The sequence below is a fragment of the Bos indicus genome, chromosome X (genome assembly GCF_029378745.1).
Source record: "Bos indicus isolate NIAB-ARS_2022 breed Sahiwal x Tharparkar chromosome X, NIAB-ARS_B.indTharparkar_mat_pri_1.0, whole genome shotgun sequence".
Taxonomy (NCBI): domain Eukaryota; kingdom Metazoa; phylum Chordata; class Mammalia; order Artiodactyla; family Bovidae; genus Bos; species Bos indicus.
This window is the reverse complement of record NC_091789.1, coordinates 72,846,022-72,873,003: the sequence shown is the minus strand read 5'-3', so window position 1 is coordinate 72,873,003 and position 26,982 is coordinate 72,846,022. Positions and strand designations below refer to the sequence as shown.

The 26,982-nt window shown below is 39.2% G+C and overlaps 1 long non-coding RNA gene and 1 other non-coding gene across 2 annotated transcripts; one reads left to right on the top strand and one right to left on the bottom strand.

Annotated features, from left to right (window-relative positions):
• Positions 1–420: 420 nt before the first annotated feature.
• Positions 421–2,825, top strand: LOC139181459 (uncharacterized). Its single transcript, XR_011565407.1, has 3 exons — positions 421–696; positions 1,934–2,016; positions 2,568–2,825. It is a non-coding gene; the product is annotated as an uncharacterized lncRNA (long non-coding RNA).
• Positions 2,826–7,240: 4,415 nt separating this feature from the next.
• Positions 7,241–7,312, bottom strand: TRNAC-ACA (transfer RNA cysteine (anticodon ACA)). The gene has a single exon. It is a non-coding gene; the product is annotated as a tRNA-Cys (tRNA).
• Between the last annotated feature and the right edge of the window lie 19,670 nt (positions 7,313–26,982).

Below are 26,982 nucleotides of genomic sequence, written 5' to 3'. Positions count from 1 at the left end.
CAGGACTGATTTCCTTTAGGATGGACTGGTTGGATCTCCTTGCAGTTCAAGGGACTTTCAAAAGTCTTCTCCAACACCAAATTTCAAAAGTTCTCTATTCCTTAGGTTCTGCCTGAAACACTTTTCTACATCTATCTAGTTGAATCAAGGCCCAGGTCTGGGTTAATGAGTTTAAATAGGCCAAAAATGGACAAGTGGGAAGTACAGAACATCCCTCCATGTGCTGAGACTTACTTACTGCTTCCTATGGGATTCTTTTCCCCAAATATATCTACATTGCTAAAGCTAGAAAATCTGGTTTGTGATCCTCATATCCAAAATTTTAGATAGGTCTCATTAAATTGCATCAGACATGCTAGTCTCTCTTGCCTGCTAGAGAAAAAGTCCTGGACCAATGGAATTAAGTCCATGGATGGAAAAGGTAGCCCCTTTAAGAAATGATGCACAGAATAGTCAGGAGCCTGTGATTCTGTCTACTATGACATCAGGCAGCAAAGACAAGAAGGACTGGCTATAGACAAAAGAGAAGCTTTCTTGCCAAGCTTCACTGAAATCACATTTTCAAGAGTCATGGTTTTCTTTTTGTGTTTTGTGGTGGCCTTTTATTTCATTTTAAAGAAGATTGAAAAAACAAAGCAGAAGAGGAAAGCCCAAAGACAGAAGAAAAATATTTAAACAACGGAGGAAAAATACTGGGTCTGTTTCATTCTTCCTGTTTTTATCAGTTTCTCTTTCCAGATGATGCCTAACCTTTATCTTATGTCTAATATTATTACCAAACCAAGGTTCCCCCCTCTCCAGAGTGGTTGTGGATCGACATGAACTGAAACTTAGGGATGAGTTTTGGTATATATTTCACATCCAACTTAATCTTCTGTTAATCAGAAAGTACAGTGAATTATTTTACAGTCTGTATCAAATTTCGCCATGTCAAAATACCTCTGTCAAAGTAGCTATGTTAAAATATTCTTGATTTCTGTATGGCTCATCAGAATGGCTATGTCACAATGTTATGAACCCACTCATAACTTGCATGGCTATAAGAATAGGCTCTGAGTAGATCTGGTCTGCACCCACTTATATGCCTCATGTCTGTGTTATAAGGTCAATTTCAAAGTCCATTATTACTAGAATTTACTCTTTGCTTATGCACTTACTGAAACTATGGTCTTTAAGAACAAAGTTTTTATCAGTTAAGGTTTATATGTATTAGCTTCCCTCCAAAACTCTGTTGTATAGTGTATCTGTTTAATGCTGCAACTCTCTATATTCAGCCTCAGTATTCTGTAAGTTATTTTTTGTCAACTTTGTTTTCTCTGGGAATAAGCATTTTTTCACACTATAACAATGGGAAGGGGAGTTTATATTTAATTATTTTGGCTGGAAGGTTCACTCACTTCTTACAGTAACAGCTGAAATGAATCTTCCATTTGCATTTCCCCTTCTATAAGCCATTCTATATCATAGAAAGATAGATAAATGTAAATAGATGACATAGATACAAAGACCTGTTAAGTTACTACCATAATACCCAAACATTTGCCTTTTAAAAATATATTTGTTTATTTGTCATCATTTAGGGGCAGGCCTAGAGATATCTTGATATTTACATACTTAGCATGTGGTATCAATATATGTCACCTTCCCTGGTAGCTCATTGGTAAAAAATCTGCCTGCCAAGCAGGAGACGCAGATTTTATCCCTTGGTCAGGAAGACCCCTTGGAGAAGGAAATGGAAACCCACTCCAGTATTCTTGCCTGAAGAATTCCATGGACAGAGGAGCCTGCCAGGCTACAGTCCACAGGAGTCAAAAAAGAGTCAGACACAACTTAGTGACTAAACAACAACAATCAATATGGGTCATTGTATTTCAAATCTCCTTAAAATCATGGCTGAACCTTTCCTTTTGCACTTAAAAAAATCTATGTACAGAATCCCTGGAGCTCATCCCTTCAAAGTGTCTTTCCTAGAAGTCCTGTATCTCCACCACAACAGCTCTCTGGAAGAAATTACAAGTAAGCAATCCCTTAAAAGGAAAATTAAAGCTTGTAAATACTGTGAGGGCTTGGGGAGAAAGCAGAATCTTACTTGGAAATAATTTTAGTAGAAACTTTTATGTATTTATTTCTCAGTAGGAGGTGGGGTTGCAGAGAGGGAGGGGCATTGTCAGAGATAACAATATTTCTAACTATGAATATATACATAATTTTTTCATGCCAGAAGATAACTCTATTTCCTGAGTAAAAAAGCACTGACCTAAATTAATCTGTAATATTTTTAAAATTGTATTTCTTTCATTTATCTAAGTATCCTAGTGATTTCTTAGATACTCTTAGACACAGTAAATAGTCCCTAACTAAAACCTTAGTTTTAGTGAGGAGTAGAATAAAAGGAGAATGATTTCTTTGTTTTCTGAAAGATGCCATTATATTAATATATCTGTCATCTAATGTGCTTTCTGGATGATTTCATTTATTTGCTTCCTAGAGAATATATGATAACAGTCTAGGTGTGTTTGATTTTTTTTAAATATCCTAAAATATTTCATGTTTAATTTTTCATTTAGCATTATGACTCATGAACCCAAAGAGGACAATCCTTATATCTACCTGTCTTTTAACTGGGATGGCTTCCTGGGAACAGCTAAACCTGAAGCAAACTATGGGGGCAAGTATTCCTTGGCAATGCACATGAAGGCACTTTTTGTGTGTATCATGTATTTCGTTTTCTATATATAATTATTATCACAATTCATATAAAAGTATTATAATGAATACTAAGGCTTTGCTATAGCAAAATTATATGACAGAATCAGTTAAGATAAAGATACAGAAAGTTTAGCTTATAAGACTGTCACCATTATTTCATTTTGTAAAATGGGATTAGGAAATATGAGTCCAAGGTATAGTATATGTAAGACTTCATATGAATTAATATGCTATATATATAGCTTAAATTTGCAATATTTAGAAAGGAGATTTGGGATCAAAGGAAGACTGGTTAAATTTCATAAGACTAACTCAGAGGTCAGATTGATATTATGATAATCATTAAATTATCAAAGTGCTGCACTCAATATGCCAGCAAGTTTGGAAAACTCAGCAGTAACCACAGGATTGGAAAAGGTCAGTTTTCACTCCAATCCCAAAGAAAGGCAATGCCAAAGAATGTTCAAAACTACTGCACAATTGCACTCATCTCACATGCTAGTAAAGTAATGCTCAAAATTCTCCAAGCCAGACTTCAGCAATACATGAACCGTGAACTTCCAGATGTTCAAGCTGGTTTTAGAAAAGGCAGAGGAACCAGAGCTCAAATTGCCAACATCCTCTGGATCATCGAAAAAGCAAGAGAGTTCCAGAAAAACATCTATTTCTGCTTTATTGACTATGCCAAAGCCTTTGACTGTGTGGATCACAATAAACTGCGGAAATTTCTGAAAGAGATGGGAATACCAGACCACCTGACCTGCCTCTTGAGAAAATTATATGCAGGTCAGGAAGTAACAGTTAGAACTGGACATGGAAGACCAGGTAACCTATATGCAGGTCAGGAAGCAACAGTTAGAAATGGACATGGAACAACAGACTGGTTCCAAATAGGAAAAGGAGTATGCCAAGGCTGTATATTGTCGCCTTGCTTATTTAACTTATATGCAGAGTACATCATGAGAAATGCTGGGCTGGAAGAAGCACAAGCTGGATCAAGATTGCCAGGAGAAATATCAGTAACCTCAGATATGCAGATGACATCACTCTTATGGCAGAAAGTAAAGAGGAACTAAAAAGCCTCTTGAAGAAAGTGAAAGTGGACAGTGAAAAAGTTGGTTTAAAGCTCAATATTCAGAAAACGAAGATCATGGCATCTGGTCCCATCACTTCATGGGAAATAGATGGGGAAACAGTGTCAGACTTTATTTTGGGGGGCTCCAAAATCACTGCAGATGGTAACTGCAGCCAAGAAATTAAAAGGCGCTTACTCCTTAGAAGAAAAGTTATGACCAACCTAGATAGCATATTGAAAAGCAGAGACATTACTTTGCCAACAAAGGTCCGTCTAGTCAAGGCTATGGTTTTTCCATTGATCATGTATGGATGTGAGAGTTAGACTGTGAAGAAAGCTGAGAGCCGAAGAATTGATGCTTTTGAACTGTGGTGTTGGAGAAGACTCTTGAGAGTTCCCTGGACTGCAAGGAGATCCAACCAGTCCATTCTGAAGGAGATCAGCCCTGGGATTTCTTTGGAAGGAATGATGCTGATGCTGAATCTCCAGTACTTTGGCCACCTCATGCGAAGAGTTGACTCATTGGAAAAGACTCTGATGCTGGGAGGGATTTGGGGGAGGAGGAGAAGGGGACAACAGAGGATGAGATGGCTGGATGGCATCACTGACTTGATGGACGTGAGTCTGAGTGAACTCCGGGAGTTGGTGATGGACAGGGAGGCCTGGCATGCTGCAATTCATGCCGTCACAAAGAGTCAGACAAGACTGAGTGACTGAACTGAACTGAACAAGACAACTGCTATTTGTGTTTAAGTGTACATAATACATTAAATAGCACATTGCTCAAGCTACTGCTGAATACTAGCTAACTGCTGATCTCTAGTTACATGTTAACAACTAATATGAGGTGCAAACTGTTTCTTTGTATGTGTTTAAAATCAGAAATCAAAAAAGATGAAACATTATCACCTGAAAGTTATCTTTATGAATGTTCTTGACAAATGCAATGAATCATATAAAACTGAAACTAATACACCAAAAATGAATATCTAATGTTTGTTGACATATTGAAGTGTTGCTTTTTGTGGGGGGAAGGTCATTTTTAGTTTAATAACCACTGACAAAATGACCTCCCCCAAGAAACCCACAATGGGGAGAGTGATATCACCAAGATGGCAACATATGTCATTCTTGACTTCACTCCTCCTCAGAAGAAGAGCTAACATCTATTTAAGAATATGGCACAACTGAGAGAATTCTAGAAATAGGGGTGAGATTAGAGCATCCCCTGCACCAGAGAGACCAAGAGATACTGCATTAGAAGGATAAGAGGATCTGCTCCACATTGACTGCATTGTCCCTCCTATTGCCAGTATAGCACCACTCAGAGAGGTCTCTGTTTCCTCCAGTGGAAAAGGAGAGCCCAGTGGGTCAACCAACCTCCTAAGCTTCATGGGTTGCTTTGTGAGAGCCCCTACTCTGGTATCACCACATGGGGATTTCAGGGGGACTTGCAGGGTTCAACCACTGGGAATCTGACTGTTATGGAGTGGAGGGAACGGGCTTTCAACAAGGATCTTGGCAGACCAATTTCATAGCTGCAGTGCCCAAGTAGAAATCCTAATTAAATGGCTTTGCTCATTTGCAGAACCGAATCAGTGGTGCACTTTGACCAGGCTTAAGTGAACTGCTCAGCAGTTCTCATCAGGATGTGGATATGCCTGATTTGGGTACTCAGATGAGGAGTATTTCTGGCCATAGAGCCTGGGCCAAGGAGTCTGAGGCAAGGAGCTGAGTCCACTGAGATCCATCCACTGGGGAGAGTGTCCCCCAACCCCATATGATCAGAGAGGCTGATGAGAGCACCTGGAAGCTGTGTAGCCTAGCAACACTCCAGCTGAGAGACATGCAGAGCTGACTGCTCCCAGAGTAAAGCCAGTGGGCTTGGAGGGTTTCCTTGCTAAGCCCAGGCTGGGAGATTAACTCATAGCCAGGGCTGAGGGTAACTCCCAGCCCCTCCAGTCCAGAAAGCCTGCTTGGAAAAAATGGGCACTGCCTACAGTGACTCTTCAGTGTCCCACTCAGGCAAGTGACCTGAAACATAGCCCAACCTACTATGGATCCAGAGCTCCATCTGACCAGAAAAGCTGGCAAGAACACCTAGAAACTGTGTAATCAGCAATGCTTGGACCAAGAGGTGGGCTTGCCCAGTCAAGGGAACTGAGACATATCCCCACCTACTGTGAAGAGTATCTCCCACCTCATCTGATCAGAAAGGCTAGCAAGAATATCTGGAAGTTGTGCAGCCCAGCAACACTCAAGGCAAGAAGCAGGCAGGCAGAGCTGATAGTTTGCACAGCAAAGCCAATGAACCTGTTTGGCCAGAGAACTTGGAGTATGGGTTGGCTTAAGACAACAAACAAAGAGCTTTACTACCTTTAGAACTGCATCTGTCACTGCACCCAAGCAGGGAAACTAATTCATGGCCCTGCTCATTGCTGAATACAGCCTCTATCTTGCCTGAGCAGGGAACCTAACCAGAGCACACAGGAAACTGCATAGGCCACCCAACACCCCTGATTAGAGTGGCACTTGAACAGAGAGCACAACCCATATCTTTCCCTATTTTCAGAAAAAACAAAAACAAACAAACAAAAAAAAACTGGTGTTCTCACCTGACCAAGGAATTCAGTGCACACTATTGCCTGATTTGGGGTCCCAAACAATAAAGCCATACAGGCACTTGATACCCTACCAGGGAGGAAAACTAATTCATGTGTCCATCTACTATAGAATATAGTACCCAGTCTCAGTCATCTAGTAAGCCTGACCAGAGAATCCAGGAAAGTACAGCACCATCTAACAGCCTTACTTGTGTAAAGAACCAAGCTAACAGTGCTATCTGCATGTTCTCAGTCAGTGGCACACCTCCCCATCCCCAAACTCAGAGCTTGAATACTTGCCTCCCCCCACCCTCAACATAATAGCAGACCCCACTTGCCTAAGGACATTACCAACAGATATGCCTAGAAACCCAAACTGAGTTGACTGGTGAAGATCCGCCTCTGCCTAAATGTGCACTAAATGTGCCTCAGTGTGCAGATACCAATATAAGAAATCAAGGATAACAAAAAAACAAATAAATATAACATCAACAAGGGAAACTAATAAAGCTCCAAGAACTGACCCTAACAAAATGGAAATCTGCAAATTGTCACACAAAGAATGAAGAACAATCCTCTTAAGGAAATCTAGCAAAATAAAAGAACACAACATAGACAACTAAATGGGATTAGGAAAACTGCTTTTGTGGATGGATGGATGGATGGAGGTCAGGTCTGCAGCCAGAGGAAGATGTTGTTCTGTGGAAAGGCTGCTCCACAAGAAAGTGAGGAAAGTGAAGTCGTGTCTGACTCTTTGCGACCCCTGGACTGTAGCCCTACCAGGCTCCTTGGTCCATGGGATTTTCCAGGCAAGAGTACTGGAGTGGGTTGCATTTTCCTTCTCCAGGAGATCTTCCCAACCCAGGGATTGAACCTGGGTCTCCCGCATTGTAGGCAGATGCTTTACCATCTGAGCCACCAGGGAAGTCCACAGGAGGACACCTAGATATCAGAAAAAGCTAGAGCTGAAAAGTACCCTGCAGGTCATCTAGTCTAACCCTCTCATTTTACAGTGAGAAGCCTAAAATTCTAGGAGGAATAGGGCTCTCCAGGATTTAATTATTGGCAGAGCAGGGAAATTCCAGGTTTCTTAAGTCTTGCTTGACTTTTTTCTATCATTAACTTTGGTGAGTGCAAGGCTATCTTGGGGAAGACAAGCAGCTCTGCCCATGTTATATAGCATATATCCAAAGCATATGCATAGATATATTCAAGTGTTGTAATTGTTATAAGACCTTAATACTTTGGCCACCTGATGAGAAGAGCTGACTCATTGGAAAAGACCCTGTTGCTGGGAAAAAATTGAGGGAAATAGGAGAAGAGGGCAACAAAGGATGAGATGGTTGGATGGCACCACTAACTCAATGGACATGAGTTGAGCAAACTCCAGGAACTTCCAACTCTGTCTACAACTTAAATAGTACTGTTTTTTCAGGGTTCCATCTTTCCGGTAAATTTCAAATCTAATTTCAACTCATAAAATTCTCTCTAGATCTAGACCAGTGATTCTAATACTCTATAGGATATTTGTACACTTATATTTCTAGCAGACTCCTTAAAGACCTATGATATTTTCTCTACACTCCACCCTACTCCTCTCCTATATTCTGTATTATAGTGAATGGTGCCACTGACCCAATCATCTAAGACTGGAGTCTGTGAACACAAGGAAGTTCTTTTCTCTCCTTTACTGCTCCCTTTAAGTCTAATCATGCATGAAGTAGTATGTTTTTCTTTTTTCCCTTAAATCTAGGGTGACCAACTCACTACAGTTTGCTTGGGAAAGTCTTGGTTTTAAAAGTGAAAGGCCCACATTCCTGGAACCCCTTCAGTTCTGGGACAACTCATTCCCTCTGTCACTGACTTACTTCAGGTCTTCAGCATGTCTCTTCTAAATTGTTGGTGGTGATTTAGTCACTATATCCAACTCTTGTGACCCCATGGACTGTAGCCCACCAGGCTCCTCTGTCCATGGGATTTCCCAGGCAAGAATACTCCAGGGAATCTTCCTGACTCAGGGATCAAACCTACATCTCCTGCTTGGCAGGCAGATTCTTTACCACTGAGCCACCTCTTCTAAATTATGGCCAGCTAATTCCTTTGCCACCTCTGTCTCTATTTCAGGTTTACCTGTCACACTGTTGCCTAAGTTATCATCTTAAAACCAAATATGATCTTATTGTAATCTAGCTTAAAAGACCATGCTTGATCCTCATACAAATAGGTCAACGTTCCTCAAGTAAGCATTATATGAGGGATTTTATCCCCCCTCATCTCTCCAACTCTCTATCTCCATCTCTTGCTGATCTTAGTCTTCCACTCTATGTTCCAGCCATACCAAATGTATGGTTTCCCAAGTACATGGTTCCCAAGCAATTATGGTTTCTATGTCTGCAAAACTCCCAGTCATCCTAGTATATACTTTGGGTATCACATTCATGAAGCCTTTCCCAAACCTTTAAGCAGAGGTAGTGCTCTATTCTCTGCCCTCCCAACAGTACTATTACTGTCTTCATTCTTATACTAAGGTATCATGTTATAAATATTTGTCTTCCTTTCTATAGTATATGTGTCTTCCACTTGATTTTTAATTCATCCAGATCAGCAACCATCACTTATTCATTATTGTATTCTGAGTGCCAAGCAGAATGCTTGCTACAGAGTGATGGTCAACATGTGTGTATGTGTGTATTTTTATCTTTGAACCATTCTCTTAAAAATGGGGAAGGTGATTAGTATAATGGTTTCCAACAAAAATAGAGACCCCTCAAAATAAAGGCCTACATCATTCATTCCTTTCTCAGATCTGTTTTAAAATAGTATTTCTAAATGCTCATGAACATGTTTTTCAAGGTCTCTGCAATATAAAAGGGTATCTGTGAGTAGAGATTTTTAACTGTTAAAAAGTAACATTAACATGTTGAGAAAGTGAGGTTTCAGTATGACCCCTATCATAAAACAATTTTATAGCACTGACAAAAGTCTGGGTTACTATGACATAAACAATGTTGTTACATTAATAATAACATATGATTTGGAAACACTAGTGATGTAGCTTAATATTTGTCAATATGATTATACAACAAAAGTGAGATACTTCATAAAAGCAACAAATTTAATTAACAGTTATATAGTACTAACATTCATCCCTGCAAGATTAGAGTGTGGACTTTGATACTGTAATTTCAGGGAAAAAAAAAAAAGAGCTGTCTGTTTTTCTTAGGTAAATTTGCTCTTGTAATATTAAATTCTTACTTTACTGTGGAGATTCTGGATTGCACTGTATCTAAACTTGTCTAGGGAAACTGTACTAAAAGTACAGTATTTAATGGTTATTTAAAGTCAGCCAACAATTCATTTGCTAAAAAATTTTGTGAGTTGTTTTAAATAATTAATTTTTTAATGGTGATTAAAAAAATTCCTAAAATGATTCAGATATTGTATGTCCAATTTTCTAGTATATGAATATATCTAAACAAGAATAGAGATTTTATTAAGTATCATTTAATTATGTTTGATATTTTTAACTTCCTTGCAGAGTTTGTCCATCCCAGGAGGTCCAAAATCAAGCTACATTCAAAGAGAGAGACAATAAATTGGACATCCAAGCTCTGAGGATTCAGAAGTCCCTTATAGGATAGGACACATGCTATAAGATGAAACCCAACTATTAAGTTTCCTGCAGAAAAAAATTATATAAAATCATCTGATCAACCTCAAAGCGTACTTGGAATATTTTTATAAAGCTATGGGTGTGAGTTTCCTATGCTATAAATTATCCTTTACCTTTCTTTCTCTTTTAATGCCATTAATTCTTATCTCTAAAATTTTTTAACTTTTCCTTCCCCCCACCCCTCTCTATGACCACAGAGCAAAACTTTCATTTTCGATTACCAACTTCATTAATTCACCAGGGATGGCAAATACTTGTTATCTCCAAAATTTAGCGTAACATTTGCTTACTGATTTATGACATGTATCTTTATAACATGCTCAGTGAAATGCACAGAAGGTTGGCTGCAAATTGCCTACAGAGAACATTGAATACATTTTAGTTCCTAGATAAGCATATAGAATTTCATCAAAGCATGTAAAATTAATTTTATTTGAAATGTGTGGCTTGATTATAAATTAGTCTCTTAAAATAAACTGCTGCTGCTAAGTCACTTCAGTGGTGTCCAACTCTGTGCGACCCCATAGACAGCAGCCCGTTAGGCTCCTCTGTCCATGGGATTCTCCAGGCAAGAACACTGGAGTGGGTTGCCATTTCCTTCTCCAATGCATGAAAGTGAAAAGTGAAAAGTGAAAGTGAAGTCGCTCAGTCGTGTCCGACTCTTCGGGACCCCATGGACTGCAGCCCACCAGGCTCCTCCGTCCATGGGATTTTCCAGGCAAGAGTACTGGAGTGGGGTGCCACTGAGAATTACTAAATAATTTCTGTAAATGAGTGGTGTTGAACCCAAGATCTGGGTTCTTCCTTACCCTTTTCCTTTCTTCCATTATTCCTACTTCTCTTCCTTTATCCCTCCTTTATTTATTTTTTATGAATTTTTATTGGAGTATCTTGCTTAGTTGTTCAGTCATATCCAACTCTTTACGACCCCATGGACTGTAGCCCTCTGAAATCCTCTGTCCATGGAAATTTTCAGGCAAGAAAACTGGAGTGGTTGCCATTCCCTTCTCCAAGGCAACTTCCTGACCCAGGGATCAACCCACGTTTCCTTCATTGGCAGATGTATTCTTTACTACTGAGCCACCAGGGAAGCCCTTATTATAGTTGCTTTCCAATGTTGTGTTAGTTTCTGCTGTACAGCAAAGTGAATCAGCTGTACTCATACAATACAGCCCCTCTTTTTTGGATTTCCTTCCCATTTAAGTCACCACAAAGCATTGAGTAGTTTCCTGTGCTATACAGTAGGTTTTCATTGGTTATCTATGTTATACATAGTAGCGTATACCTGTCAATCCCAATCTCCCAATCCAGCACACCCCTCCCCATCCCTGCTTGGTATCCATACATTTGTTCTCTGTCTGTGTTTCTATTTCTGTTTTGCAAATAAGATCATCAATATCTTTTCTCTATATTTCACATATATGTGTTAATGTATGATATTTGTTTTTCTCTTTCAGACTTACTTCTTTGTATGACAGTCTGTAAGTCCATCTACATCTTTACAAATCACCCAATTTCATTCTTTTTTATGGCTGAGTAATATTCCATTGTATATATGTACCACATCTTCTTTGTCCATTCTTCTGTTGATGGATATTTAGGTTGCTTCCATGTCCTGGTTATTGTAAATAGTGTTGCAATGAACACAGGGGTGCATGTATATATTTTTTTATTTTTAAAAATTATTTATTTTCATTTTTGACTGTATTGGATCTTTGTTGCTGCCTGTGGGCTTTCTCTAGTTTCGGCAAGTCAGGGGTACAATTTAGTTGCAGTGTGTGGGGTTTCTCATTGCAGAGGCTTCTCTTGTTGTGGGGCATGGGATCTAGGCACATGACCTTCAGTAGTTGCAGTTGATAGGCTTAGTTATCCCAACAATATGTGGAATCTTCCTGGACCAGGGATAGAACCTGTGTTGCCTGCACTGGCAGGCAAATTCTTAACCACTGGACCAACAGAGAAGTCCTGTATGTATTTTTGTGAATTATGTTTTTCTCTGGGTATGTGCCCGGTAGGGGGATTGCTATGTCACATGGTATTCCATTTTTAGTTTTATGAGGAACTCCTATAATGTTTTCTACTGTTGCTTTATCAATTTACACTCCCATTAACAGTGCAAGAGGGTTCCCTTTTCTCCACACCTTCTCCAGCATTTACTGTTTGTAGATTTTTTTTTGATGATAGCCATTCTGACTGATGTGAAGTGGTACTTCATTGTAGTTTTGATTTGCATTTCTCTAATAATTAGTGATGTTGAGCATCTTTCCATGTGTTTATTGGCCATTTCAATGTCTCCCCTCCTTTCTTTAAAGGCACTTATTTCACACCAGTTGCGTGCTAAGCACTGGTTAGTTGCAAAGATACAAAGATGAATCTGAGATAGTCCCTGGAACTCAGATTAATAGAAAAGACAGAGACAAAAGCCACTTATTTTTATCCAACGTGATTAGTACAATGATAAAAATGTATACAAGAAAGTAGGAACCCAAAGAACAATTAACCAATAAACCATTAGGGAGAAGTGTGATAATACTGTTGAGAGTTAGCTTTATAAAGTGAGCTTGGGAGAGAGTTTTTAAGACAGAGGAAAAGCAAAAAGTGGAGAAGTGAAAACCAACATGGAGTACGCAGGAAACTTCCACATACTGCTGGTGTGTAAAAGTGACCAAGGGCATAAGAGATGAGGCTGGGGAGGTAGCCAAAAATTACATCACGGAGACTTTCATATGCCTTGTTAAGGAGTTTAGACTAAATTTTACTGGTTATGGGGATACTTTGAAGGATTTAAAATAATCATGAGTGAAAGTTGCTCAGTCATATCCGACTCTTTGCGATCCCATGGACTACACAGATCATTAAATTCTCTAGGCCAGAATACTGGAGTGGGTAGCCTTCCTTTTCTCCAGGGGATCTTCCCAACCCAGGGATTAAACCCAGGTCTCCCACATTGCAGGAAAATTCTTTACCAGCTGAGCCACAAGGGAAGCCCTTAAATAATCAAAATCAGATTTAATGTTTAGATTGATCACTCTGATGGTTACGTGCAAGATGGATTTAAATGAGACAAGATGAGAGGCAAAACAACCAGTTAGAAGGTAGAGATGAGAAATCCTATCACTCGAGCAGTGAGAGAAAAAGATTGAGAGGAAAGGAAGTTTGAAGCAAATTCTAACAAGTAAACTAACAGGACCTGGAGGCTCATGAGATGTTACAGATGGGAGGAAGAAATTATTATGGTTGAAAAGATATTGGCAGTATTCACGGAGGTAGGTTGTTAACAGATTAACAGGCCAATGAGCAGACTGGGTGAGGGGAAAGAGAATGAAAGAGCTGGGAGGAAAGGGGCAGATTAATGCCACTGGTTTACATGACCAGACTCAACTGGGCACATTAACACTGTCCAGCCATTTGAACGCAAGACAGGTCGCTCTCAAACTCCCCACAGTGATTATTTTATGCCTTTCCTTGAACTCTGACCCACCCCCACACTCATAATCCCATTCTCAGGAAATGACCTCAACTTGTAATGTTTTTTCCAAACTTTAAACTTTCTCTCTCTCTCTCTCTCTCTTTTTTTTTTTTTTTTGTATTGGGGTATAGCTGATTAACAATGTTGTAATTCAAAAAATAAATAGAAACCATGAGATTGGAACTCCCAAACCAACAAATACTCCTACATCCACCCTCTTCTTTCAAAGCATCTCACATCTCATCTAAGGGAAATAACTTTTACTCTGACAGATCCTATCCTCCCCAGCCTTTACTTGGACCTTGCTGCATTAATTATCTTCCTTTTATCCTGGGTATCTTCAATCTCTCTCTCTCTAGTGGCTCCATTTAATGAGCTTAAATACACACTAAACTTTTTAAAAAGCCATGAAAATCCATCTGTGAAAGCCATGAAAAATGTGTCTCATAGACCTCTAACCAAGGGTCCATATTACTATGTTCTGAAATCCATTCCTACATTTTGCCTGGAGACTATGCTTCCCCCACACTACCCTAGCTTATGCCAGAGACAAAGAAGAATGCTACTGTGAATTCATTTCTGAAAGTCATGGGACTACTCTGATGACTGACTTTGGCTTAAGCACTCCCTAATGGCTTTGTTGAACCTCCTTAGACTACATAGCAGTCCAAGACATTTTCTCCCAACTTTCCTCCCCTCTCTCCTTCAGTTCAGTTCAGTCGCTCAGTTGTGTCCGACTCTTTGCGACCCCATGAGTCGCAGCACGTCAGGCCTCACTGTCCAACACCAACTCCCGGAGTTCACTCGGACTCACCTCCATTGAGTCAGTGATGCCATCCAGCCATCTCATCCTCTGGCGTCCCCTTCTCCTCCTGCCCCCAACCCCTCCCAGCATCAGAGTCTTTTCCAATGAGTCAACTCTTCGCATGAGGTAGCCAAAGTACTGGAGTTTCAGCTTTAGCATCATTCCCTCCAAAGAAATCCCAGGGCTGATCTCCTTCAGAATGGACTGGTTGGATCTCCTTGCAGTCCAAGGGACTCTCAAGAGTCTTCTCCAACACCACAGTTCAAAAGCATCAATTTTTCGGCACTCAGCCTTCTTCACAGTCCAACTCTCACATCCATACATGACCACAGGAAAAACCATAGCCTTGACAAGATGGACCTTTGTTGGCAAAGTAATGTCTCTGCTTTCGAATATGCTATCTAGTTTGGTCATAACTTTCCTTCCAAGGAGTAAGCGTCTTTTAATTTCATGGCTGCAATCACCATCTGCAGTGATTTTGGAGCCCCAAAAAATAAAGTCTGACACTGTTTCCACTGTTTCTCCATCTATTTCCCATGAAGTGATGGGACCAGGTGCCATGATCTTAGTTTTCTGAATGTTGAGCTTCAATCCAACTTTTTCAGTCTCCTCTTGCACTTTCATCAAGAGGCTTTTGAGTTCCTCTTCACTTTCTGCCATAAGGGTGATGTCATCTGCATATCTGAGGTTATTGATATTTCTCCCGGCAATCTTGATTCCAGCTTGTGCTTCCTCCAGCCCAGCGTTTCTCATGATGTACTCTGCATATAAGTTAAATAAGCAGGGTGACAATATACAACCTTGACGTACTCCTTTTCCTATTTGGAAACAGTCTGTTGTTCCATGTCCAGTTCTGACTGTTGCTTCCTGACCTGCATACAGATTTCTCAAGAGGCAGGTCAGGTGGTCTGGTATTCCCATCTCTTTCAGAATTTTCCACAGTTTATTGTGATCCACACAATCAAAGGCTTTGGCATAGTCAATAAAGCAGAAATAGATGTTTTTCTGGGACTCTCTTGCTTTTTCCACGATCCTCCTTCACTCAGGTCATACTTTTTCAGCTTTTTCCATATTTCTCCTAGTTTTCTCTCAACACGTGTTTCCTCTAATTAAAAAAAACCAAAAAACAAAAAACTTTGCACAGTCTAATCCCGTCTTGATGCTTGCTTCTAGGAGGGCCTACTTAAACACACTCCCTTAACAGCATTTTCCCCTGCAACTTCTCTGTTATTTCCTTCACTGTTAAGTTTCTGGAATGAGTTGTCATTACTCCCTGCCTTCATTTCTCTCTCCTTGCTCATCCCTCAGTTCACATCAATTATCATCAATACCTAGTACACATGCTAGTAAAGTAATGCTCAAAATTCTCCAAGCCAGACTTCAGCAATATGTGAATCGTGAACTTCCTGATGTTCAAGCTGGTTTTAGAAAAAGCAGAGGAACCAGAGATCAAATTGCCAACATCCGCTGGATCATCAAAAAAGCAAGAGAGTTCCAGAAAAACATCTATTTTTGCATTATTGACTATGCCAAAGCCTTTGACTGTGTGGATCACAATAAACTGTGGAAAATTCTGAAGAGGCACGGAACAAAGAATTGAACAGAGATAGCCGGCTGCAGACCTTCCCCCTCCGGTGACAGGCAGCCAGAGCCGGAAGGGGGCAATCGCAGCCCCAGAGAGACATTATCTATAAAACTGTAAGCAGGCTTCTTTGCTAACTAAAACTTCTTGGGGGTCTGGATGGTTAACATCTGCCTGAGAAGGTGCGCCGGTTTTACACCCAGATAACCGAGTGGCGGGGAGGCGATAAGTCGCAGCATTGGCGCTGGCCAAACACCTCATCACTTGAGTTGCTCGGACCTGGGAAGAGCACAAAACTCAGGCCCAACTGAGTCTGCGCCTCTGAGGACTACCCGAGTGCCTGAACCTGAGCGGCTTGGACCTGGGAGGTACATGCAACCCAGGGCCAGCCTCGGATTGTTCCCGGTGGAACAACCTAGAGCCCGAGCAGTGTGGGCAGGGAGGCTACACGCGCCGTGAGCAGGGGCAGACCCAGTGTGGCTGAGGCACTGCCAGCGCACGCCAGTGTTATTTGTTTGCAGCATCCCTCCCTCCCTCCCCACAGCGCGACTGAACAAAGAGAAGAAATACAGCTCCACCCATCAGAACACCGACACAAGCTTCCCTAACCAGGAAACCTTGACAAGCCACCTGTACAAACCCACACACAGTGAGGAAAAGCCACAATAAAGAGAACTCCACAAACTGCCAGAATACAGAAAGGACACCCCAAACTCAGCAATTTAAACAAGATGAAGAGACAGAGGAATAGCCAGCAGATAAAGGAACAGGATAAATGCCCACCAAACCAAACAAAAGAGGAAGAGATAGGGAATCTACCTGATAAAGAATTCCGAATAATGATAGTGAAATTGATCCAAAATCTTGAAATTAAAATGGAATCACAGATAAATAGCTTGGAGACAAGGATTGAGAAGATGCAAGAAAGGTTTAACAAGGACCTAGAAGAAATAAAAAAGAGTCAATATATAATGAATAATGCAATAAATGAAATTAAAAACACTCTGGAGGCAACAAATAGTAGAATAACAGAGGCAGAAGATAGGATTAGTGAATTAGAAGATAGAATGGTAGAAATAAATGAATCAGAGAGAATAAAGGAAAAACCAATTAAAAGAAATGAGGACAATCTCAGAGACCTCCAGGACAATATTAAACGCTACAACATTCGAATCATAGGGGTTCCAGAAGAAGAAGACAAAAAGAAAGACCATGAGAAAATACTTGAGGAGATAATAGTTGAAAACTTCCCTAAACTGGGGAAGGAAATAATCACCCAAGTCCAAGAAACCCAGAGAATCCCAAACAGGATAAACCCAAGGCAAAACACCCCAAGACACATATTAATCAAATTAACAAAGATCAAACACAAAAAACAAATATGAAAAGCAGCAAGGGAAAAACAACAAATAACACACAAGGGAATTCCCATAAGGATAACAGCTGATCTTTCAATAGAAACTCTTCAAGCCAGGAGGGAATGGCAAGACATACTTAAAATGATGAAAGAAAATAACCTACAGCCCAGATTATTGTACCCAGCAAGGATTTCATTCAAGTATGAAGGAGAAATCAAAAGCTTCTCAGACAAGCAAAAGCTGAGAGAATTCTGCACCACCAAACCAGCTCTCCAACAAATACTAAAGGATATTCTCTAGAGAGGAAACACAAAAATGGTGTATAAATTCGAACCCCAAACAATAAAGTAAATGGCAACGGGATCATACTTATCAGTAATTACCTTAAACGTAAATGGGTTGAATGCCCCAACCAAAAGACAAAGACTGGCTGAATGGATACAAAAACAAGACCCTTACATATGTTGTCTACAGGAGACCCACCTCAAAACAGGGGACACATACGGACTGAAAGTGAAGGGCTGGAAAAAGATTTTCCATGCAAATAGGGACCAAAAGAAAGCAGGAGTAGCAATACTCATATCAGATAAAATAGACTTTAAAACAAAGGCTGTGAAAAGAGACAAAGAAGGTCACTACATAATGATCAAAGGATCAATCCAAGAAGAAGATATAACAATTATAAATATATATGCACCCAACACAGGAGCACCGCAGTATGTAAGACAAATGCTAACAAGTATGAAAGGAGAAATTAACAATAACACAATAATAGTGGGAGACTTTAATACCCCACTCACACCTATAGATAGATCAACTAAACAGAAAATTAACAAGGAAACACAAACTTTAAACGATACAATAGACCAGTTAGACCTAATTGATATCTATAGGACATTTCATCCCAAAACAATGAATTTCACCTTTTTCTCAAGTGCACATGGAACCTTCTCCAGGATAGATCACATCCTGGGCCATAAAGCTAGCCTTGGTAAACTCAAAAAAATAGAAATCATTCCAAGCATCTTTTCTGACCACAATGCAGTAAGATTAGATCTCAATTACAGGAGAAAAACTATTAAAAATTCTAACATATGGAGGCTGAACAACACGCTGCTGAATAACCAACAAATCACAGAAGAAATCAAAAAAGAAACCAAAATTTGCATAGAAACGAATGAAAATGAAAACACAACAACCCAAAACCTGTGGGACACAGTAAAAGCAGTCCTAAGGGGAAAGTTGATAGCAATACAGGCACACCTCAAGAAACAAGAAAAAAGTCAAATAAATAACCTAACTCTACACCTAAAGCAACTAGAAAAGAAAGAAATGAAGAACCCCAGGGTTAGTAGAAGGAAAGAAATCTTAAAAATTAGAGCAGAAATAAATGCAAAAGAAACAAAAGAGACCATAGCAAAAATCAACAAAGCCAAAAGCTGGTTCTTTGAAAAGATAAATAAAATTGACAAACCATTAGCCAGACTCATCAAGAAACAAAGGGAGAAAAATCAAATCAATAAAATTAGAAACGAAAATGGAGAGATCACAACAGCAACACAGAAATACAAAGGATCATAAGAGACTATTATCAACAATTATATGCCAATAAAATGGACAACGAGGAAGAAATGGACAAATTCTTAGAAAAGTACAACTTTCCAAAACTCGACCAGGAAGAAATAGAAAACCTTAACAGACCCATCACAAGCACGGAAATTGAAACTGTAATCAAAAATCTTCCAGCAAACAAAACCCAGGTCCAGACGGCTTCACAGCTGAATTCTACCAAAAATTTAGAGAAGAGCTAACACCTATCCTGCTCAAACTCTTCCAGAAAATTGCAGAGGAAGGTAAACTTCCAAACTCATTCTATGAGGCCACCATCACCCTAATACCAAAACCTGAAAAAGATCCCACAAAAAAAGAAAACTACAGGCCAATATCACTGATGAACATAGATGCAAAAATCCTAAACAAAATCCTAGCAATCAGAATCCAACAACACATTAAAAAGATCATACACCATGACCAAGTGGGCTTTATCCCAGGGATGCAAGGATTCTTCAATATCCGCAAATCAATCAATGTAATACACCACATTAACAAATTGAAAAACAAAAACCATATGATTATCTCAATAGATGCAGAGAAAGCCTTTGACAAAATTCAACATCCATTTATGATAAAAACTCTCCAGAAAGCAGGAATAGAAGGAACATACGTCAACATAATAAAAGCTATATATGACAAACCCACAGCAAACATTATCCTCAATGGTGAAAAATTGAAAGCATTTCCTCTAAAGTCAGGAACAAGACAAGGGTGCCCACTTTCACCATTACTATTCAACATAGTTTTGGAAGTTTTGGCCACAGCAATCAGAGCAGAAAAAGAAATAAAAGGAATCCAAATTGGAAAAGAAGAAGTAAAACTCTCACTATTTGCAGATGACATGATCCTCTACATAGAAAACCCTAAAGACTCCACCAGAAAATTACTAGAACTAATCAATGATTATAGTAAAGTTGCAGGATATAAAATCAACACACAGAAATCCCTTGCATTCCTATACACTAATAATGAGAAAACAGAAAGAGAAATTAAGGAAACAATTCCATTCACCATTGCAACGGAAAGAATAAAATACTTAGGAATATATCTACCTAAAGAAACTAAAGACCTATATATAGAAAACTATAAAACACTGGTGAAAGAAATCAAAGAGGACACTATTAGATGGAGAAATATACCATGTTCATGGATTGGAAGAATCAATATAGTGAAAATGAGTATACTACCCAAAGCAATTTATAGATTCAATGCAATCCCTATCAAGCTACCAACAGTATTCTTCACAGAGCTAGAACAAATAATTTCACAATTTGTATGGAAATACAAAAAACCTCGAATAGCCAAAGTGATCTTGAGAAAGAAGAATGGAACTGGAGGAATCAACCTACCTGAATTCAGGCTCTACTACAAAGCCACAGTTATCAAGACAGTATGGTACTGGCACAAAGACAGAAATATAGATCAATGGAACAGAATAGAAAGCCCAGAGATAAATCCACGCACATATGGACACCTTATCTTTGACAAAGGAGGCAAGAATATACAATGGATTAAAGACAATCTCTTTAACAAGTGGTGCTGGGAAATCTGGTCAACCACTTGTAAAAGAATGAAACTAGAACACTTTCTAACACCATATACAAAAATAAACTCAAAATGGATTAAAGATCTCAACGTAAGACCAGAAACTGTAAAACTCCTAGAGGAGAACATAGGCAAAACACTCTCTGACATACATCACGGCAGGATCCTCTATGACCCACCTCCCAGAATATTGGAAATAAAAGCAAAAGTAAACAAATGGGACCTAATTAACCTTAAAAGCTTCTGCACATCAAAGGAAACTATCAGCAAGGTGAAAAGACAGCCTTCAGAATGGGAGAAAATAATAGCAAATTAAGCAACCGACAAACAACTAATCTCAAAAATATACAAGCAAGTCCTACAGCTCAACTCCAGAAAAATAAATGACCCAATCAAAAAATGGGCCAAAGATCTAAATAGACATTTCTCCAAAGAAGACATACAGATGGCTAACAAACACATGAAAACATGCTCAACATCACACATTATCAGAGAAATGCAAATCAAAACCACTATGAGGTACCATTTCACACCAGTCAGAAAGGCTGCAATCCAAAAGTCTACAAATAATAAATGCTGGAGAGGGTGTAGAGAAAAGGGAACCCTCTTACACTGTTGGTGGGAATGCAAACTAGTACAGCCACTATGGAGAACAGTGTGGAGATTCCTTAAAAAACTGGAAATAGAACTGCCTTATGATCCAGCAATCCCACTGCTGGGCATACACACCGCGGAAACCAGAAGGGAAAGAGACACGTGTACCCCAATGTTCATCGCAGCACTGTTTATAATAGCCAGGACATGGAAGCAACCTAGATGTCCATCAGCAGATGAATGGATAAGAAAGCTGTGGTACATATACACAATGGAGTATTACTCAGCCATTAAAAAGAATACATTTGAATCAGTTCTAATGAGGTGGATGAAACTGGAGCCTATTATACAGAGTGAAGTAAGCCAGAAGGAAAAACACCAATACAGTATACTAACGCATAAATATGGAATTTAGAAAGATGGTAACGATAACCCTGTATACGAGACAGCAAAAGAGACACTGATGTATAGAACAGTCTTATGGATTCTGTGGGAGAGGGAGAGGGTGGGAAGATTTGGGAGAATGGCATTGAAACATGTGAAATGTCATGTATGAAACGAGATGCCAGTCCAGGTTCAATGCACGATGCTGGATGCTTGGGGCTGGTGCACTGGGACGACCCAGAGGGATGGTATGGGGAGGGAGGAGGGAGGAGGGTCCAGGATGGGGAACACAGGTATACCTGTGGTGGGTTCATTTTGATATTTGGCAAAACTTAAAATTTAAAAAAAAAAAAAAAAAGGAAAAAAAGATTCTGAAGAGATGGGAATACCAGACCACCTGACCTGCCTCTTGAGAAGTCTGTATGCAGGTCAGGAAGCAACAGTCAGAACTGCACATGGAACAACAGACTGGTTGCAAATAGGAAAAGGAATATGTCAAGGTAGTATATTGTCACCCTGTTTATTTAACCTATATGCAGAGTACATCATGAGAAACTCCGGGCTGGAAGAAGCACAAGCTGGAATCAAGATTGCCGGGAGAAACATCAATAACTTCAGATATGCAGATGACACCACCCTTATGGCAGAAAGTGAAGAGGAACTCAAAAGCCTCTTGATGAAAGTGAAGGTGGAGAGTGAAAAAGTTGGCTTAAAGTTCAATATTCAGAAAACGAAGATCATGGCATCTGGTCCCATCACTTCATGGGAAATAGATGGGGAAACAGTGTCAGACTTTATTTTTTTGGGCTCCAAAATCACTGCAGATGGTGATTGCAGCCATGAAATTAAAAGACGCTTACTCCTTGGAAGGAAAGTTATGACCAACCTAGATAGCATATTCAAAAGCAGAGACATTATTTTGCCAACAAAGGTCCATCTTGTCAAAGCTATGGTTTTTCCTGTGGTCATGTATGGATGTGAGAGTTGGACTGTGAAGAAGGCTGAGCACCGAAGAATTGATGCTTTTGAACTGTGGTGTTGGAGAAGACTCTTGAGAGTCCCTTGGACTGCAAGGAGATCCAACCAGTCCATTCTAAAGGAGATCAGCCCTGGGATTTCTTTGGAGGGAATGATACTGAAGCTGAAACTCCAGTACTTTGGCCACCTCATGCGAAGAGCTGACTCATTGGAAAAGACTTTGATGCTGGGAGGAATTGCGGGCAGGAGGAGAAGGGGACGCCAGAGGATGAGATGGCTGGATGGCATCACTGACTCGATGGAGGTGAGTCTGAGTGAACTCCGGGAGTTTGTGATGGACAGGGAGGCTTGGCGTGCTGCGACTCATGGGGTCGCAGAGTCGGACACGACTGAGCGACTGGACTGAACTGAACTGAACACCTACTATTTCACCCAAAATGCTCTTACTAGTATAACCAATTACCTCTGTCTTAAAATCTAATATATGATTTCTAGTCTTTATTTCACTAGTCTAATCATCAGCCTTGATTACCAATGACCCTCCTTGAAACATTCTCTTCCTTTGGTTTTGTGAGGCTTGCTCTCATTTTATCATGCCTAACTCTGCTCCTTCTCAGCCTCCTTACTGGCTTCTTCCCCTATTCAATTCACTAACTATTGGAGTTAAGTCCTTTCTTCTTCTAAACTTATTCATTCCCCATAAGTATTTTAATTTGCTCCCATTGTTCTAGTTATCATCTGTAGTAACTCTTAATTCTGCATCTGTATTTAAGACATCTTCCTGACTTTTCCATGTGGTCATCTGCCTACTGCAAAAGCATTGAAAACTCAATATTTGTAAAAGTGAGCTCATCTATCAGGTTCCATCTTAGTTTCCTATGGCCACTGTAACAAATCACCAGGAACTTAGTTGGTTTATAACATTAATTTATTCTCCTAAAATTCTGTAGGTCAGAGTCTGGACATTATTCTCCCTGAGCTAAAATCAAAGTATGGACATGGCTGTATTTCTCCTGCTCTATGGGAAAATATGTTTCCTCTACTTTTCCAGCTTCTAAGATACTCACATCCCTCTGCTTATGGTCTCTGTCAAAGCCAGCATCGGTGGGTTGAGTTCTTCTTACACTGCATTACTCAAAATACCTTTTCTGCCCTCCTTTTCCACTTAAAAAAAATAAAATAAAATAAAATAAATTGGACCTACCCAGATAAATCCAGAACAGCCTCCCTATCTCGACATTAATTGATTAGCAACCTTTATTCCATCTATAACTTTCATTCCCATTTACTATTGAAGGTAACATTCACAAGTTCCATGGATTATGACATGGATATCTTTGGAGGAAGGACTGCTGCTGCTGCTGCTAAGTCGCTTCAGTCGTGTCCGACTCTGTGCGACCCCATAGGCAACAGCTCACCAGGCTCCTCTGTCCATGGGATTCTCCAGGCAAGAACACTGCAGTGGGTTGCCATTTCCTCCTCCAATGCATGAAAGTGAAAAGTCAAAGTGAAGTCACTCAGTCGTGTCCGACTCCTAGTGACCCCATGAACTGCAGCCCACCAGGCTCCTCTGTCCATGGGATTTTCCAGGCAAGAGTACTGGAGTGGGGTGCCATTGCCTTTGGAGGAAGGGCATTATTCCATTATTCAAGACTTTGATCACATTGCTTTGATAAAAATGAAGGTTTTGTTGGCAAAAGGAAAGGAGAAAATGGGTATTGGAATGGCACCTAAAAGTGTCTGTCAGATTCTCCAAATGTAATTCTAACACATGCAGCACTCTTTTTCTCTTACAGAAAAGCAGATGGGGATGGGTAGAAGAGAGACTGCATCTCTCATTTAACTGTTTCTCCAGCTAAATTGTTATTCAAAAACTAGAGAGAAAGGATTCATATGATTATTCCAAATTTGGGAGAATTTAGCAAATTCCTTGATATCTAGTGTTGAATGTAGAATCAACTCAAATTCTGTAGATGCAGTGGGGAGGAAGAAAATACAAAGGTCTTCCAGTTGAAGTTGCAGTGAGGCAAGTTCTTCTTTAGAGTACCTAAAATCAATTTCTCTACCAAAACTAATATTATATAAGGGTGCAATTGCCCCCCCCCCCCCATGAATTTAAGATATATTGTAAAGATACTAAAAAAAAAAAGAAAATTATAGTCCAATATCACTTATGAATATAGATGTAAAAATCTTCATGGTAACAATAACCCTGTATACGAGACAGCAAAAGAGACACTGATGTACAGAACAGTCTTTTGGACTCTGTGGGAGAGGGAGAGGGTGGGATGATTTGGGCGAATGGCATTGAAATATGTATAATATCATATATGAAATGAGTCGCCAGTCCAGGTTCATTGCATGATACTGGATGCTTGGGGCTGGTGCACTGGGACCACCCAGAGGGATGGTATGGGGTGGGAGGAGGGAGGAGGGTTCATGGTGAGGAACACATGTATACCTGTGGCAGATTCATTTTGATATATGGCAAAACCAATACAATATTGTAAAGTTAAATAAAATAAAATTTAAAAAAAAAACACAATACTTTAAAAGGATCACATATTATGATCAAGTGGTATTTATCCCAGGAATACAAGGATGTGGTTCAATATATGCAAATAAATCAATGTGATACACCACTTTAACAATTTAAGACTAAAAATCATACGATTTTTAGATGCAGAACAAAGCATTTAACAAAACCTAACATCCATTGATGATAAAAAGAAACTCTCAACGAAGTGAGTATAGAGGGTACATATCTCAATATAATAAATGTCATATATGAAAAACCCACAGTTAACATACTCAAGGGTAAAAAGGTGAAAGCATTTCCTCTAACATCAGAAACGAAGCAAGGATGCCCACTGTTGCCATTTTTACTCAACATTGCATTGGTAGTCCTAGCCATAGTAACCAAACAAAAAATAAATAAATAAATAAAAAGAATCCAAATCAGAAAGGAAGAAGAAAAACTGTCACTTTTCATAAATGACATGATATCATATATAGAAAGTCCTAAAAATACCATAAAATATACTAGAATTAATAAATGAATTCAGTAGTTACAGGACACAAAATTAATGTACAGAAATTCGTTGCAATTCTGTACACTAACAAGGAACTATCAGAAAGAAAAATTAATATTAGAGAAATGCAAATGGAAACTATAATGAGATACCACCTTACATCTGTCATAGTGCCTGTCATCCAAAAGACAACAAATAACAAGTGTTGGCAAGGCTGTGAAGAAAGGGAACACTCATACACTGTTGGTGAAATTGAAAATCAGTGCAGCCATTATGGAAAACAGAATGGATATTCCTCAAAAAAATAAAAAATAGAACTGCTATGTGATCAAGCAATTTCACTTCTGGATATTCATGACAAAAAAACAAAAACATCTTGCAAAGATATATTCACTCCAATATTCACTGCCGCATTATCCACTATTCATAATAGAAAAGATTGGGATCAACCTAAATATTCATTGATAGAGAAATGAATAGAGAAATGTGATACTGTGTGTGTGTATACATATTGCAATACACAATGGAATGTTACTCAGCCAAATATAAAATGAAATCTTGTCAATTGCAACAATATGGATGGATCTAGAGGGTATTATGCTAAGTGAGATAAGTCAGACAGAAAAAGACAAATACTCCATGATCCAACGGATATGTAGAATTTAAAAACCAAAACAAATAAACAAAGTGAAAATAGACTAATAGATACACAGAACAAATGGGTGGTTGCCAGAAGGGTGGGGGATGGAGGTAGGTGAAATAGTTGAAGAAGATTAAGAGATACAAACCTCCAGTTATATAATACATAAGTCGCCAGGATATAATATGCAGCATAAAGAATACTGTCAAAAGTATTGTAAAAACTTTGTATGGAGACAGATGATTATTAGACTTATCATGGTGATCACTTCATAATATATGCAAACATGAAACCATTATGTAATACACCTGAAATCAACATATTTTACTTCATCTATATTTCAATAAAAAATACAAAGTAATGTTGTTACTTTTCTTCTTAAAAACATTCAATATCTTTCAAATACCCTAGAATAAAGAGTATTCAAATTCTTACTGTAGTTTACAAGGCCCTCCAAGACTCTAAGATCTAGGGTCTCTGTCTGTCTTTCTATCTACCTATTTATCTATCTACATCTGTATCTATCAAGTATGTGTTAGTGTTTAATATTTATAGAATACTTATTATGTAAGTGAAAACTGCTTTATATGCATTTTTATAGAGTCCTCGTAAAGTCCCTATGAGGTAGGTGATCTTTGGAGCCTATTATACAGAGTGAAGTAAGCCAGAAAGAAAAACACCAATACAGTATACTAACACATATATATGGAATTTAGAAAGATGGTAATGATAACCCTGTATGCGAGACAGCAAAAGAGACAATGATGTATAGAACAGTCTTTTGGACTCTGTGGGAGAGGGAGATGGTGGGATGATTTGGAAGAATGGCATTGAAACATGTATAATATCATATAAGAAACAAATCGCCAGTCCAGGTTCGATGCAGGATACAGGATGCTTGGGGCTGGTGCACTGGGATGA